The sequence below is a fragment of the Tachypleus tridentatus genome, unplaced genomic scaffold (assembly GCF_004210375.1).
Source record: "Tachypleus tridentatus isolate NWPU-2018 unplaced genomic scaffold, ASM421037v1 Hic_cluster_2, whole genome shotgun sequence".
Lineage (NCBI taxonomy): Eukaryota > Metazoa > Arthropoda > Merostomata > Xiphosura > Limulidae > Tachypleus > Tachypleus tridentatus.
Window position 1 is genome coordinate 52157017 of NW_027467782.1, and position 14912 is coordinate 52171928.

Below are 14912 nucleotides of genomic sequence, written 5' to 3' on the forward strand. Positions count from 1 at the left end.
CAATTCTGTAGTTTTCTGATTAATAGGCATTAATCACAATTAAAGGTTCCAAATCCTGTAGCACACTGACTGTAGCTGACCAGTAATATTCGTTTTCTATTACTGTCTCTTGGCTTCTATATGAATTATGTGAGTTTTTGAAGTTTCTGCAATGTTTGAAAAGAGCCATCATTTTTTGTAAAACAAATATTGTTGATTCTTACTCTCAAGAATCTTCTAGAAATTTCAAGAACAGTCAGGACTTGAAAGACCTTTTTTGGTGTGGATTCCTGTATGCGTGGTGAGGGGACCTCCCAGGTATGGTTTTGTTCTTTCAGTTTATGTCCTCTGAGATCTAAACATCCACCCGCGTGTTTGCTGTGCGTGGTGACCTGAAGGGAAGGAGAGGATCCTGGTGGTTGAGGAGCTGACCCTAACACATCACATTGCCCTTGAATACCTATAGATGGGCAGCCTTGGGGTGGCTCCCCTTGGGTTATTTGGCTGGTCTACTTGGGCTATGGTCAACCAAGTACCATTGTTGGATCTTCTCAACAGGTGTTGTGAACATTATACCTAATGCTGGTGTTGTGGTATAGTGCTCACAAAACCCTAGCATTGCTGCAGTGTTTTTGTTTGTCATTGTAGTGCATTTCTCATGGGGCTCCATGGTAGGTGGAGTCAGTGGGCACCAAAATATTCTTTTTTATTTTGAATCATTAAAATAAAAATTTAAATAAGATAGATGAAAAAAACAGTCCATAGGAAAATGACCACATCTTGAAGATTCTGACCAGCAATCTTCAACATCTGTAACACCTGCACCTCATTTTCTTATGCTACATTCTCTTTCAGACAAACCTTTAGGATGGGTGTCTCCCTTTTTCATTCAGAAAGGACTAAAGGAACTTGCTGGTTCTCCAAAGTCAGTAAGGAAGCTTTGCTTTGGTGACATATTGGTGGAAACATCCACATCTCAACACAATGAACTCCTTGCATTCAAATGTGATTTGGAATATACCTGTTGAAGTTAAACCTCATGCTGCATTGAATTCGTCCACGAAGAATTATTGTTGAGAAGGATTTGAAGAACATCCCAAGTCAGGGACTCTTGCTGGTTTCTCCACCCATGGAGTTTCTGCAGTGAGGTGTATCTCCACTTGCAAAGATGGAATTATGATGCCAACCAACGTTTCATTCTGACATTTACATCACTATGTCTGCCTGCCAGGCTGTCTTAATTACAAGGCATGGCCTTACATTCAAACTCTCTTGGTTGTTTCCAGTGTCAATGGTTCAGTTACTTGAGACATCATGTTGTGGTTCTTTAAAATGTGCTTGTTGTGGTGGCGGGACCATGATGTCTATGAGTGTGAAATAGACCCTCATTGCATCAACTGCAATGGCTCTCACCCATCCTACTTTCATTCTTTCTGTATATGGTTGGAAGAAAATGAGATGCAGCATTTGAAAATGATTCACAACAATACTTACCCTGAGGCTTGAAAGTTGCTGTCCACCACTTCATCTTGGACATATGCTGCTGCACTTCATTCCACTACTGCAGTGGGAGTGCAGGCGGATCACTTTGTGCCTCAAAGAATGGTTCTCAAAGCAAATGAAAAGTCTTTTGACCTCTGTGGTTAAAAAAGTAGGTAAATCAACTTTAACACCCATCTCTGTCTTTTACATACATTCCAACAAATCCCAATATCCACTTCCTTTGGTTTCAGGCATAGGCATTTCCTCAGGTACATCTTCTCTCACCCCAAGATGTAAAATGATCATTTGTTCATTTCCTCAGTTGCTGGAATTGTCCCAGTGGCAACCAGCAAAAGACCAGTGAACCAGGGCAGGATCTATGATGGTCGATAGACCTCCCTTGAATGAAGACACTAAGAAAAAAAAGAGCGTGTCGTAAACAGAAGGGTTCTCTACCCAATTCACCTACGAAAATAAAATGGCCACCTTGATACAATGGAACTGTTGAGTGTTAGTTCTAATCTGGATGACATCAAAACATTGATTGCTTCCTACCATCCTGTATGTCTTTCCTTCCTGGAAACATTTCTGAAACCTGCCAATTCAATCACCTTTCAGCAGTTTTCTTTGTACAGAAATGACAGGCTGTGTGATGGATGAGTGCATGGAGGGATGGCATTGTTGGTTGTTCTGCATGTGTCCACCCTGTCTTTGCCACTCTCAACACACCCTTGGAGACTGTAGCCATCTGTGTTTCCCTGGTTCAATCCATCACTGTTTGTACTCTCTACCTCCCCTCGATGTGGATTCCATGCGTGGTGATGGGATCTCCCAGAGAAGGTTCTGTACTTTCAGTTTACCTCCTCTGGGATCTAAACATCCACCTGCATGTTTGCCATGCAAGATGATCAGTGAAGGGAGGAGAGGATTCTGGAGGTTGAGGGGTCCAACTCCAACACACCACTTTGGCCTTGAATTTCTGTAGACGGATGAGCTTGGGATGGGCCCCCCAAGATCAGTCAGCTAGTCCATTTGGGCCAGGGTCAACTGAGTGCCAGCGTGGGGCAGCCCTCAATGGGTGTTGGGGACATTATGTCTAATACTGGTGTATGGGTATAGTGCTCACAAAACCCTGGCATTGCTGAAGTGACCTTATATAGCACTGTAGTGCATCTCCTCATAGGGCTCCATGGTGGGTGGGGTCAGTGGGCACCAAAATATCCTTTTTTCTTATAGATACTAAAAAACAATATACAAGCATGAAAGCATAGAGAAAACTCGACCACTGGCAAAATGATCACATGTTGATGACTCTGTACAATCAAACTTGCAACTTGAATCTGTCTCACAATTTTTAATTATACATTCTTTAACTGAAAAAACCTTTAGGTCAGATGTCTCCATTTTTTATTCAGAAGGGTTTGGAAGGGCTTGCTGGCTCTCCCTAAAGCGGTAAAAAGTTACGGTCTGGGGACATTTTAATGGAAACATCTTCATCACAACATTCAAAACTCCTCGAAATCAAAGGCTATTGGGGATATACCCATTGAGGTTACTCCTCATTCTACTTTGAATTCTTTCAGAGGAGTTCTTAAGTCAGAGATACTGCTTGAGTTTAGCCAGCCAAGGTGTTACAGCTGTGTGCAATTTTTTTATCAGTAAAGGCGTGATTATGGAGCCGACAAATGTTTTAATATTAACATTTACAACATCCGCGTTCTCCTACCACAATCAAGGCAGGGTATCTGAATTGTAAGGTACGACTGTATATTCCTAACCCTGTTAGATGTTTCCATTGTCAATAATTTGGTCATTCAAAAACATCTTGCTGTGGGTCCTTGGCATGTGCTCATTGTGCTGGTAAAGACCATGATGCTTTTGAGTGCCACCTAGAAGTGCATTGTGGTCCACATCCTTCAATTGAACTTCTTGCCTAAATGGCTAGAAGAAAAAGAAGTATAACTTCTAAAGACAATTCACAATATTACAGAGGATCAGAAATTACTATTCCCAATTCCATCTCAGACTTATGCTGCTTTAATCCATTCCACAACTACAGTAGGAATCCAGACAGACCTTTCTGTGCCTCCTACACAATTCTTAACAGTGCACCTTAATCTAGTACCTTCCAAAATAAAAAAAGTTAATGAATCAGTATCTACTTCTATCTCTGGCCCTACCACATCTTCCAGTTATAGCCCAATTTCACCTAGTTCAAGACCAGGTGTTTCTTTTGGGTCTTCTTCTCTTGACACCCCAAAATTAAACCATAATGTTCATGCCCCTCAATCACTGGAGCGTATGCCTACAAACACTGATCTGCCTACACGATCCAGAGCAGGATCAATAGAGGGTGACTGACCCACATCCAGTAAAGAAAAATGCAGTTGCAAGCAGAAGGTTTCTTTGCCATATTCTCCTCAAAATAAATAAAAATGGCCATGCTAATCCAATGGAACTGTCAAGGTTTTCAATCAAAAGTGAATGACATCAAGGATTGATTGACCCTTATCATCCCAAATGACTTTCTTTACAGGAAACAATTTTAAAACCTACTAACACAGTCACAATTCGACAATACTCCTTATATTGAAATGATAGAGGTCGTGTGTAGGACAAAAGACATGGGGAGTAGCACTGCTGGTTGATCAGCATGTACCCACTCAGTCCTAGTACTGATGTAAGGGTCAAATGTTATAGAGCATATGCTCTTGAATCATAACCTGTCTCTTTTCAGTACTGGCTCTTACACTTATTTTCATGCACCCAGTTAGTTATTTACTGCTATAGATCTTTCTATCTGCTCCCCTTTGCTTTTCACTTGCTTTTCTTTTGAGGTTGACATCAATCCACAGGGTAGTGATCATTTTCCTATCATATTAGAGAGACATTGGCCATGGTTGGTGCCACACTCGACCTCGTGGTGCCTCAGTGGAAGTTGGACCAGGCCAACTGGCCCTCTTTCACTGCTCTCTCAGAACTTGATCCTGCCATGTTATGGTTATCATTGATAGATGATTGCTTAGCAGCAGTAACTAACTGTATTGTTCAAGCAGCTGCTCAGTGCATCCCCAAAACCTCGACATTTTTCCCATAGCATTCCCCTCATCATGGTGGAAATCTGCTTGTTCTGTAACGGGAAAAGCTCAGAAGCATGCTTGAGATAAATTTTGTGGATACCCCATGCTTTCAAACTGCATTGCATTTCAGCAAGCCCATGCACATGCTTGTTGAGTTAGATGTCAAAGTCAAAAGGAATCTTGGATTAAATACACCTCCAGCATTTCTTCAGCCACCACTTCAAAAGTCATGTGGGACAAGATTTGGAAGGTGAGTGGACAATATACTTCTGCCCCCCCCCTCGCTATCTTAATATTCAATGGCCATGAAGTTGCTGATGCTTGGAGCATTGATAATACTTTTGGTGAATGTTTCTCTCATGTATCTAGCTCTTCAAACTCATGCCCTTCCATCTTAGCTGTTAAAACCACAGTTGCCTTTTTCCTTTTGGTTAATCTTCCTTACGACTACAATCACCTTCTTACACTAATGGAACTCAAATTTGCACTTCATTGGTCTGGCAATGCATCAGTTGGACCAGATGATATACATTATGAGATGCTTTCACCATCTATCTTGCTGCCTCCTGGCTCTTTGTTTTGACCAGATATGGCATGAGAATGTCTTTCCTGATGCTTGGTGCCAGACTATTGTACTCCCTATTCTTAAACCTGGGAAGGATCGATCCAAAGATTCCTTGAATTACTGTCCAATTGTTTTGATGAGTTGTCTCAGTAAGATCTTAGAGAGGATGATTAATTCAAGGAATCAGACAACCTTCTCTCAGCCATTCAGTGTGGGTTCTGAAGACAATACACCACCTTAATTTGCCTTAAAACATCAGTCAGAAAAGCCTTTTTGAAGCAACAATATCTTGTTTCAATTTTTTTTATTTAGAAAGCTTATGGTACAACATGGAGACATGGCATCTTACAAGACCTTCACTCATAGGGATAAGCAATTTACCACTTTTATTAAGCATTTTTTAATAAACTGCCGATTCCAGGTCTGTGTGGGCTGAACACTTTCCTTTTTTTTTCCCCACAGGAACTTGGAGTCCCTCAGGTCTGTGTTCTGAGTGTTACACTTTTCAGTATAAAGATTAATGCTATCAGTGAACAGCTGCCCCCTACAGTTGCAAATGATCTTTTTGTTGATGACTTTCACATCTCATGTCAGTCATCAAACTTGAGGTTTATTAAGTGGCAGCTACAAACTGCGATCAATCATATACTTTTGTGGACCACAGCAAATGGTTTTCAACTTTCTCTCTCTAAAACTGTTTGTGTACATTTGTGCTGCCAATGGGGTATTCATCCAGATCCAGAACTTTGTATTGTGCGATGTACTTCCTGTAGTCCCTGAGGCAAAGTTCTTAGGTCTTATATTTGACTGTAAATTTAACTTTACTTCACGTATGAAGCAACTTCATGTCAAATGTGTAAGAGCACTGAACGTCCTCAATGTCCTCTCTTCCACCTCTTGGGGAGCAGATTAATACTTTTTGCTTAAAATTTATTGTGCCCTTATCCGATCCAAACTTGACTATGGGTCTGTGGTTTATGGTTTTGCCAGAATCTCAGCACTGAAACTATTAGATCCTATCCACCATCAGGGGCTTTTGCTTTGCACTGGGGTCTTTTGTACTTCTCCAATCCAAAGTTTGTACATGGAATCCCATGACCCCCTCTGTATATTTGCCGTTTGCAATTGTCTGTTGTGTATGCTTCTAAACTTTGCTCTTTACTACAGCATCCTACTTGGGATTGTGTTTTCCATCCTCAATGGGCCACACTTTTTTATAATAGAAAATCTGCCATTGTTCCGTTTAGCCTTCAAATCCAGGTACAATCAGAAAAATTGGATTTATCTTTGAATAGCATAGTAGTATCAACAACTTGGCCTCTTCCACCATGGCTACTTACTATCCCCAACTGTAACCTATCTTTGAGTCATCTGACAAAGGCAGATACTCCTGATTGGAAATATCACTCTTTATTTGCTAAACATCTTTCAAGCGATCTAGCCATTCCATGGTTCAAAATCAGGTGACTCTGTAGGCTCTGCCATGGTTTATTACAGTTTGGTTGTATCACACAGAATCCCCTCTACAGTTTCTGTGTTCAGTGCCGAATTGCATGCCATTTCTCTTGTCCTGAATCATATTGAAACTATACAATATACGAATTGTATGATCTGTACTGATTCACTCAGCTGTCTGTTGGCCCTGAAATCATTCCATGTTAGTTACCACCTTCTTCTTATCAATATCCAAAACAAACTGGTTCATCTCTTTCTAACATCTATCTCTGTCCAGTTTTATGGATACCAGGACATGTTGGTATTCATGGGAAGTCTGTCTGCTCTAGCTCTATCACCACCGTACCTGTTCCATACGTGGACCATGGTCCAGTTATGAAAACCTGACTGTACACCAGTTGGCAGAAGACCTGGAGTGAGCAACAAAATAATAAGCTTTTTCAAATCAAACCTTCTTTAGCCCTTTGGCCATTTTGTTTCTGTAAAGATCAAAGGGAGGAAGTTGTTTTGGCTACACATTGGTCAGAGTTTCTTAACTAACTACTTCTTTTTATCTGGTACTGATACACCAGTGTGTGGTCTGTGTGGCACTCAGGTCACAATCATACATATTTTATTACCATGCCGTCATTACAACCAAGAACAACAACGTCATTTCAAACATATTTTTAAGGTAGGTTTGCTCTTGATATTAGCCAATGTCATAGGTGATACTGCCAACCTCACTCGTGTTTTTACATTTTTAAGAGCCATTGGTCTTTTTAACTTAATTTTAGGTTTTTATTGGACTATATACTATTTTTGCATGATTTATTTTACACATTTTAATCTTATTTTGACCTGAACCCAGGACTGGAAAGGTCAACTTCAGGTGACTGACAGCAAGTTTGAACTTAATGCTTCAGTCTTCCTGGCAGGTCTTAATAGTATACTACATCTCGTTTGGCACAGATAGACTAGTAGCTTTGTGCCAATAAACAGGAAATAGCTACCTCTCTACCTGTGACCTGGAGAGACCTACAATCAATGAGACCTTGTTGCTCTCATTGAACAGTTGCTGTCTCCCTTTTTAATCCTGGGGGACTTTAATGGACATCATCCCCTCTGGGGAAGCACTGATATTCATGGGAGGGTTTGCTCTGTAGAGCCTATGCTCTCTGATCACAACCTTTCTCTTTGCAGTAGTGGTTCTTCTACTTATTTTCACTCACCTAGTCAGTCCTTTACTGCTGTTGATCTCTCACTTTGCTCCTTTTCACTCTTCTCCCACTTTTCATAGAGGGTTGACAATAACCCACAAGGCAGGGATCATTTTCCTATAATTTTGAGAGAGGCGGACCTTGGTCGATGCCACCAAACCTGTGTGCCCCGGTGAAAGCTGGATCAAGCAAACTGGCTCTCTTTCACAGCTCTCGCATAACTTGACCCTGCCATCATCTGTAAGCCATCAATAGACAACCGTGTGGCAACAGTAACTGACTGTATTATACAAGCAGCTGCTCAATGTATTTCTAAAACTTTGACACGTTCCCCACGATATTCTCATTGCATGGTGGAATCCTGCCTGCCACATGGCATGGAAGGCTCAAAATGTGTGTGGGTATCCCACACTCTACACCACATCATTCTCCAGCAGGCCCATGCATATGCTCAGTGGATAAGACGTCAAAGTCAGAAGGACTTTTGGATTAGGTTTACAACTAGCATATTTTCCACCACCAGTTCCAAAGTCATATGGGACAAGATTCAAAAGGTCAGTTGGCAGTATAATTCTGTCCCCTCTCAATCCTTCTCTCTGGTGGCCAAGAAGTAGTTGATACCGGAGCATTGCTGATACTCTGGGTGAAAGCTTTTGCCAGATATCTAGCACTTCTGCTTCATCCTCCACTTTCTTAGCCATCAAGACTTCGGGCAGAGTGTTCACCTCGTTCCTTTTAAGCTGATTGTCTCTATCTATAATCATCCCTTTACACTGGTGGAACTCAAACTGGCCCTTCATCAGTCTGGTAGTACATCGGTTGGACCTGATGATGTACACTATGAAATACTGTGCCATGTATCTCCTGCTTCTTTTGCTATTCTTCTGATTGTTTTTAACTGGATCTGGCAGGAGAATGTTTTTCCTGATACCTGGTGCCAGGCTATTGTTCTATCTTTCTCTAAGCCTGGGAAGGATCCCAAGATTCCTTCAAACTGCCATCCAGTTACTTTGATGAGCTGTCTCTGTAAGACCTTGGAAAGGATGGTTAATGCTTGTCTTGTTTGGTTCCTCAAATCAGACAACTTCCTTTTGCCTATCCAGTGTGGGTTCTAACTACAGCACTCTGCCATAGACCACCTGATTTGACTTGAAACATTAATCAGAGAAGCCTTTCTCAAATAACAGCATCTTGTATCAATATTCTTTGACATTGAGAAGGCTTATAATACAACATGGAGGTAGGGCATTTTGTGAGACCTCCACTTATACAGGTTATGTGGCCATTTGCCCATTTTTATTTAAAAATTTTTAATGGACAGGCAATTCCAAGTTCGTGTGGGTTTGACACTTTCCCGTTCTTTTCTACAGGAACTCGGAGTCCCTCAGGGCTGTGTTTTAGTGTCACACTTTTCAGTATAAAGATTAATGTCTTCACTGAACGACTCCCTCTTACTATTGCAAACGGGCTCCATGCCAACAACTTTCACATCTCATGTCGGTCATCGAACATGAACTATATTGAGCGGCAGTTACAGACTGCTCTCAATCATTTACTGAAGAGGTCCATAGCAAACAGTTTTAACTTCTCTCTTTCTAAAATCGTTTGCATGAACTCTGTATCAGTGAAGTTATACTGCCTGTGGTCCCTGAGATAATGTTCTTGGGGCTTATCTTTGACTGTAAGCTGACCTTTATACCTGTATTCAAGGTTTGGTTTTTCCAAATAAAACCCTCTGTTGGATTTTGGCCATCGTGCTTCTTTAAGGATCGGAAAAAGGAAGTTGTTCTAACTGGACTACACATTGGTCACAGTTTTTAAACTTATTTTACTTTATCTGGTACTGATGCACCAATAAGTTGTCTGTGTAACACTCAAGTCACAACAAGCCACATTTTGCTGTCTTGCCATCACTTCGACTCTCAATGATGGCACCATTTTAAACATGTTTTGTCCCAAGGTTTACCAATAATGTTAGACAGTGTTGTTGGTGACACTGTCCACCTTGGAAATGTTTTTATTTTTTTAAAGGCCATTAATCTTTTTAATGCTATTTAAGTTTTTTAATTTATACATTAGACCTTTTTAATGTGATTCCCTTTTAAGAATCAAAGTCCATCTAGTTCAGTTTGAAATTAGAGAATGGCTGTAATGTCAGAATATTTGAAACCATGACTGGAAAGTCACTAACTGCTCTTTGAACTACCTGTTAGTCATCCTGGCAAGTTGTTATTAAAATTTTGCTACAAGTCTTTTAAAACTTATATTAGTTTCTGAAAATGGCCATAACATCAAATAACTTGAAACAAGGACTGGAAAGGCCAACTTCAAGTGACTAACGCTGCTCTTTGAACTACCTGTTAATCATCCTGGCAAGTTGTTATTAAAATTTTGCTACAAGTCTTTTGAAACTTGTATTAGTTCCTGAAAATGGCCATAACATTAAATAACTTGAAGCAAGGACTGGAAAGGCCAACTTCTGGTAACTAACTGTAGTTTTTTAACTTACCTGTTAGTCTTCCTGGCAAGTTATGATAATTACAATTATGTCACAGAAAGTCCTTTACAACTTGTATTACTGTGATTTTTCTTTCACTGCTGTAGACTAGATGTAAAAATTTGATTTAATGTTATTTATGTTTTTAATTCAAAATTAAACTTTGTTTTACGTTAATTTCCTTTTATGAATTTTAATAATTTTACTTTAATTTTAACTTTTGCCAGATGTTTGGCAGATAGCCTAAATGCTTTGCACCATAAAACACCAGCCCAACCGACCAACCATAACATACAAAAAAAGAAAACTATTCTGAAACAAGTATTGATGTTGTAATAAAAGTATGAATGTAAATCCGGTAAAGTCTTTGGTGTATTTTTCAAAAAAAGCTCCTGTGCTCTGCATGGCCAGGTGGGCTAAGGCGTTTGACTCCTAATCTGAGGGTCACGGGTTCAAATCCACATTGCACCAAACATGCTCACCTTTTCAGCTGTGGGGGCATTATAATGTGATGGTCAATCCCACTGTTTGTTGGTAAAATAGTAGCCCAAGAGTTGGCAGTGGGTGGTGATGACTAGCTGCCTTCCTTGTAGTCTTACACTGCTAAATTAGGGACAGCCAGCGCAAACAGTCCTTGCGTAGCTTTGTGCGAAATTCAAAAACAAAGAAACAAACAAAAAAAACTCCCAAGCAATAGGGAATTTTTGTGACATTTGTTTTGCTGCAATGTTTGCAATGAGATAGAAAATGAAATGTATTGTGCTGCTTTTAGTAAGACTTTTTTTTTTAGAGTTAAAATACGTACTGTATGTAATTGTCACTGTTAGCACACACTTTGTGTTATTGTACTTTATTCTACCACAACATGTCTCTAACAATGTTTTGTACACTGAACTTTATCCCCATGATTTACTGTAATGGACTGCTCCAATGTCTATCAACAGTAGCACACAAGGGGCTTCTTTGAATAATTGTTATGTGTAAGTAACAGGTATTACACAAAAGTTTATGATTTGATACATGTGAATGATTACCCTCTTGTTTTATGCTATGAAGATACATTTACACATATCCCCTTTCCTGGATGAACTTCTGAAGTCCTGAAGAGCAACAAACCTTTGGGGACAGCACCAGTTAGATTGTATTTGTAATTTGAGATTTTGTTTTTTATTGTGACAACTTTCCTTGTTTAATATATCAGATTGTATTGGAGTTTTGAATTTTGTATTTTATTCTGACAATTTTCTATGTTAACTATCACATGGAATTTCAAATTTTGTTTTCGATGTTACATTTTTCCATGACTGTCAGATTGTATTGTAATTTCAGATTTTGTATTTTATTCTGACAGCTTTTTACGTTTTATTTCAGGCTGTTTTTGTACTCCATCCTATCAGTATCTTGTCGATTTAGGTGTCCTTTTACTTCTGGGGATACAGTCTTCAATAATATCACTTATACCCCTCATTTGTGCACATATGCAATCCCTTAGGTACACTCTTCACAATCAGTGGAACCTTGCTCTGGAACCCTTGGCATCTTGCAGTTCTCCTTCCACGCACCTCATGGACGATTTGCTTTGGTGGTTAGACAAGGCATGTGCATTGGCAGGCATCCCACTTCCTCCTCTTCATCTGGATTTCCAGCTGTTCACAGATGCATCCCTTCATTGCTGAAGTGCACGAGTCAATCACTAGGAAGCTTTAGGTCATTGGTTTGATGATGAGCTGTCTTTGCATATCATTGGCTTTAAAACTAAGCTTCTTGTGGTCTGTTGAACTTTGAATTACTTTGTTCCCCTTGCTAAATGTTGGATAATTCATTCTTTCTCCAGTAGTAGCACATATCAATCACTAAGAAGGCACCCAGTTAAGATATCTGTTTTTGTTCATTGGTCTCCTATGTTGGGCTCACATGCACAACATTCATCTCATTAGGTGTTAAGATCCAGGTGCTTTCTATCTTGTAGCAGATCTTTTCTGCTCTGACAACATTTATTGGACAGAGTGGTTCTTTGATCCCCTGATGTTCTGGTGGCTTTGTAATCTATGAGGTTTTCCATATGTAAATGCATTTGCCATAACTCTTAATCACAAGTCACCTCTCTTTAGGTATCTTTTACCTCATTCATAGTCTATGGCTCTTGATGCCTTTATCCCAGCATTTTGTTTATCCTCCTATCTGATTACTTCATCAGGTGGTCTCACTCCTTCATACAACCCCATGTAGAGCCCTTCTGATCACTCCCTATTAGCCAGCTTAACTGTAATTTTCACAATTACACCAACTGCACCTTCTCCCTCCAGTATTCTTTCCTTTGTCTTCCTCCCTTCTTCATTGTCCTTTAGTCACCAGTTCTTCATCCTGTTGTTAATGTTCTTTATCTTTACACCTGGTTATTTGCAGTTCTTGGTGAGGAGATCAGGTTTCTCCCATCAAAGAGCTTTCTTTTTGGCTTTTTCCTTACAAACTTCTTTTACGAAGGCATATCAACATAACTGGAAGGTATTTTTGTGATTGGTCTGCTATTGTGGGATTACTCATTGACAGCTTTACTGTGGCTTGTGTGGCTGATTGTTTCTTTTTCTTAGGGGGTCATCAGTCTCTTTTATCTTAGCTTATTGGGTTGTCTTATCCCATACTTTTTGTTTTTTCTGATACTGTCAAATTCTTCCTACCCTTGTCCTTATAATGTTAATGTGTTCCATCTGGATCATCATCCTTGCCAGATGGCTTAGTCTTCTGGATTGAGATATTAATGTGGTATGCTTTCCCTTTAAACATATTTACTTCTTCTCTTAACTGGTGGATGTCAAAAGTTTGATTTGTTTGCCAGTGACCTTTCATTATGTTTTTACTGCCACTCCTGTCTTATCCTTTATATGAATTTCTCCTTTTTCTCAAAGGTGTTGGGGACTATGGAGGATAATTCATTTTCTTGTATTTCCCTTCATTCTATTTCTCATCTGTACCCTATTCACAATCCAGATACATTTCTATGTTTGGCCCATAACTTTCATTGCTATATTACTTGCATGGCTTCCTTCCTACCCTCACCAATTGGATTTGATATTTGATTCCATTAAGTAAATCCTCATTATCTTCTTCCTGGGTGTCTTCTCATCAGATTTGACACCTCACCTTTACCCTCTCATTTTTCTTCTTTGCCATTGGAGGAAGTCCTACATTTGGGTAAGTGGATTATCCCTAATATGTTCATCTCCGATGATTGATACCATGTTGTGTTGTTGAGTTTTCATCTTCCACCTGTGGCTATTCTATAAGGTTTTCTGTGACTTTCATCTGTAGATGGGATTTGGACTTAGAGGTAACCAGTCAGTGTAAATCCTCATAATATTTGTGGTTGTCTGTATTCATCCTTTGATTGTACTCCTGTGTTGTGGGTCACTGTGGAGAAACGTGAGATTATTCTGGTTCTGTCCTTTTTGCTATCTCTTGCATCTTATGTCAGGATGTTATTACTGCTGGGGGAATTGGTTTTGATTATACTGATACTTTTTTATTTTGATTCTAGATGTTAGGTCTCTGTATCACTAGATGAGAAATATCATATGTGTCATGCTCAAAAGTTGGGGTAGTTCTAGATCCCCTCCTGTCTCTTGAACTTGAGGTGAAGATGGTATGATCCTCATCCTAGCCCCATGTAGATGTTGGTTCCTAGAAGCATGGGTTTTAAATGTAATTGACTTACTGAATATAGTTCATCATGCCCTAGCCACTCTAACCTAGGGCCACATTCGTTGATGTATCCACTCCTATATACTTTGTGGGAATAAGTTACCTCTCATATTTACATGTCTAGGAGCTCTCTTGCACTTGGATGTGCTTCTATGTTTTTGACCCTTACCTACGACACATCTGATGAATGGATAAAGTGGTGTGGTTCCTCTCATCAGATATAACTCTTATTTCTAAGGGTATCTTTCAGATGCATTTGGGGGTTACTGCTGTCATTCCCTTGTGTTAATCCCTCTTCCTGTTTAGTCTGGGTAAGTACTGTGTCATTCGGGGGTTACTGCTATCATTCCCTTGTGTTAATCCCTCTTCCTGTTTAGTGTGGGTAAGTACTGTGTCATTTGGGGGTTACTGCTATCATTCCCTTGTGTTAATCCTCCTTCCTGTTTAGTCTGGGTAAGTACTGTGTCATTTGGGGGTTACTGTTATCATTCCCTTGTGTTAATCCCTCTTCCTCTTTAGTGTGGTTAAGTACTGTGTCATTTGGGGGTTACTGCTATCATTCCCTTGTGTTAATCCTCCTTCCTGTTTAGTCTGGGTAAGTACTGTGTCATTTGGGGGTTACTGCTATCATTCCCTTGTGTTAATCCCTCTTCCTGTTTAGTGTGGGTAAGTACTGTCATTTGGGGGTTACTGCTGTCATTCCCTTGTGTTAATCCCTCTTCCTGTTTAGTGTGGGTAAGTACTGTCATTTGGAGGTTACTGCTGTCATTCCCTTGTGTTAATCCTTCTTCCTGTTTAGTCTGGGTAAGTACTGTGTCATTTGGGGGTTACTGCTATCATTCCCTTGTGTTAATCCTCCTTCCTGTTTAGTCTGGGTAAGTACTGTGTCATTTGGGGGTTACTGCTGTCATTCCCTTGTGTTAATCCCTCTTCCTGTTTAGTCTGGTTAAGTACTG

At 39.9% G+C, this 14912-nt stretch overlaps 1 protein-coding gene across 1 annotated transcript in view; it reads left to right on the forward strand.

Annotated features, from left to right (window-relative positions):
- The window catches only part of LOC143242321 (uncharacterized), a 146015-nt gene that overhangs the window by 99574 nt on the left and 31529 nt on the right, over nucleotides 1–14912 (forward strand). The window lies entirely within an intron of this gene.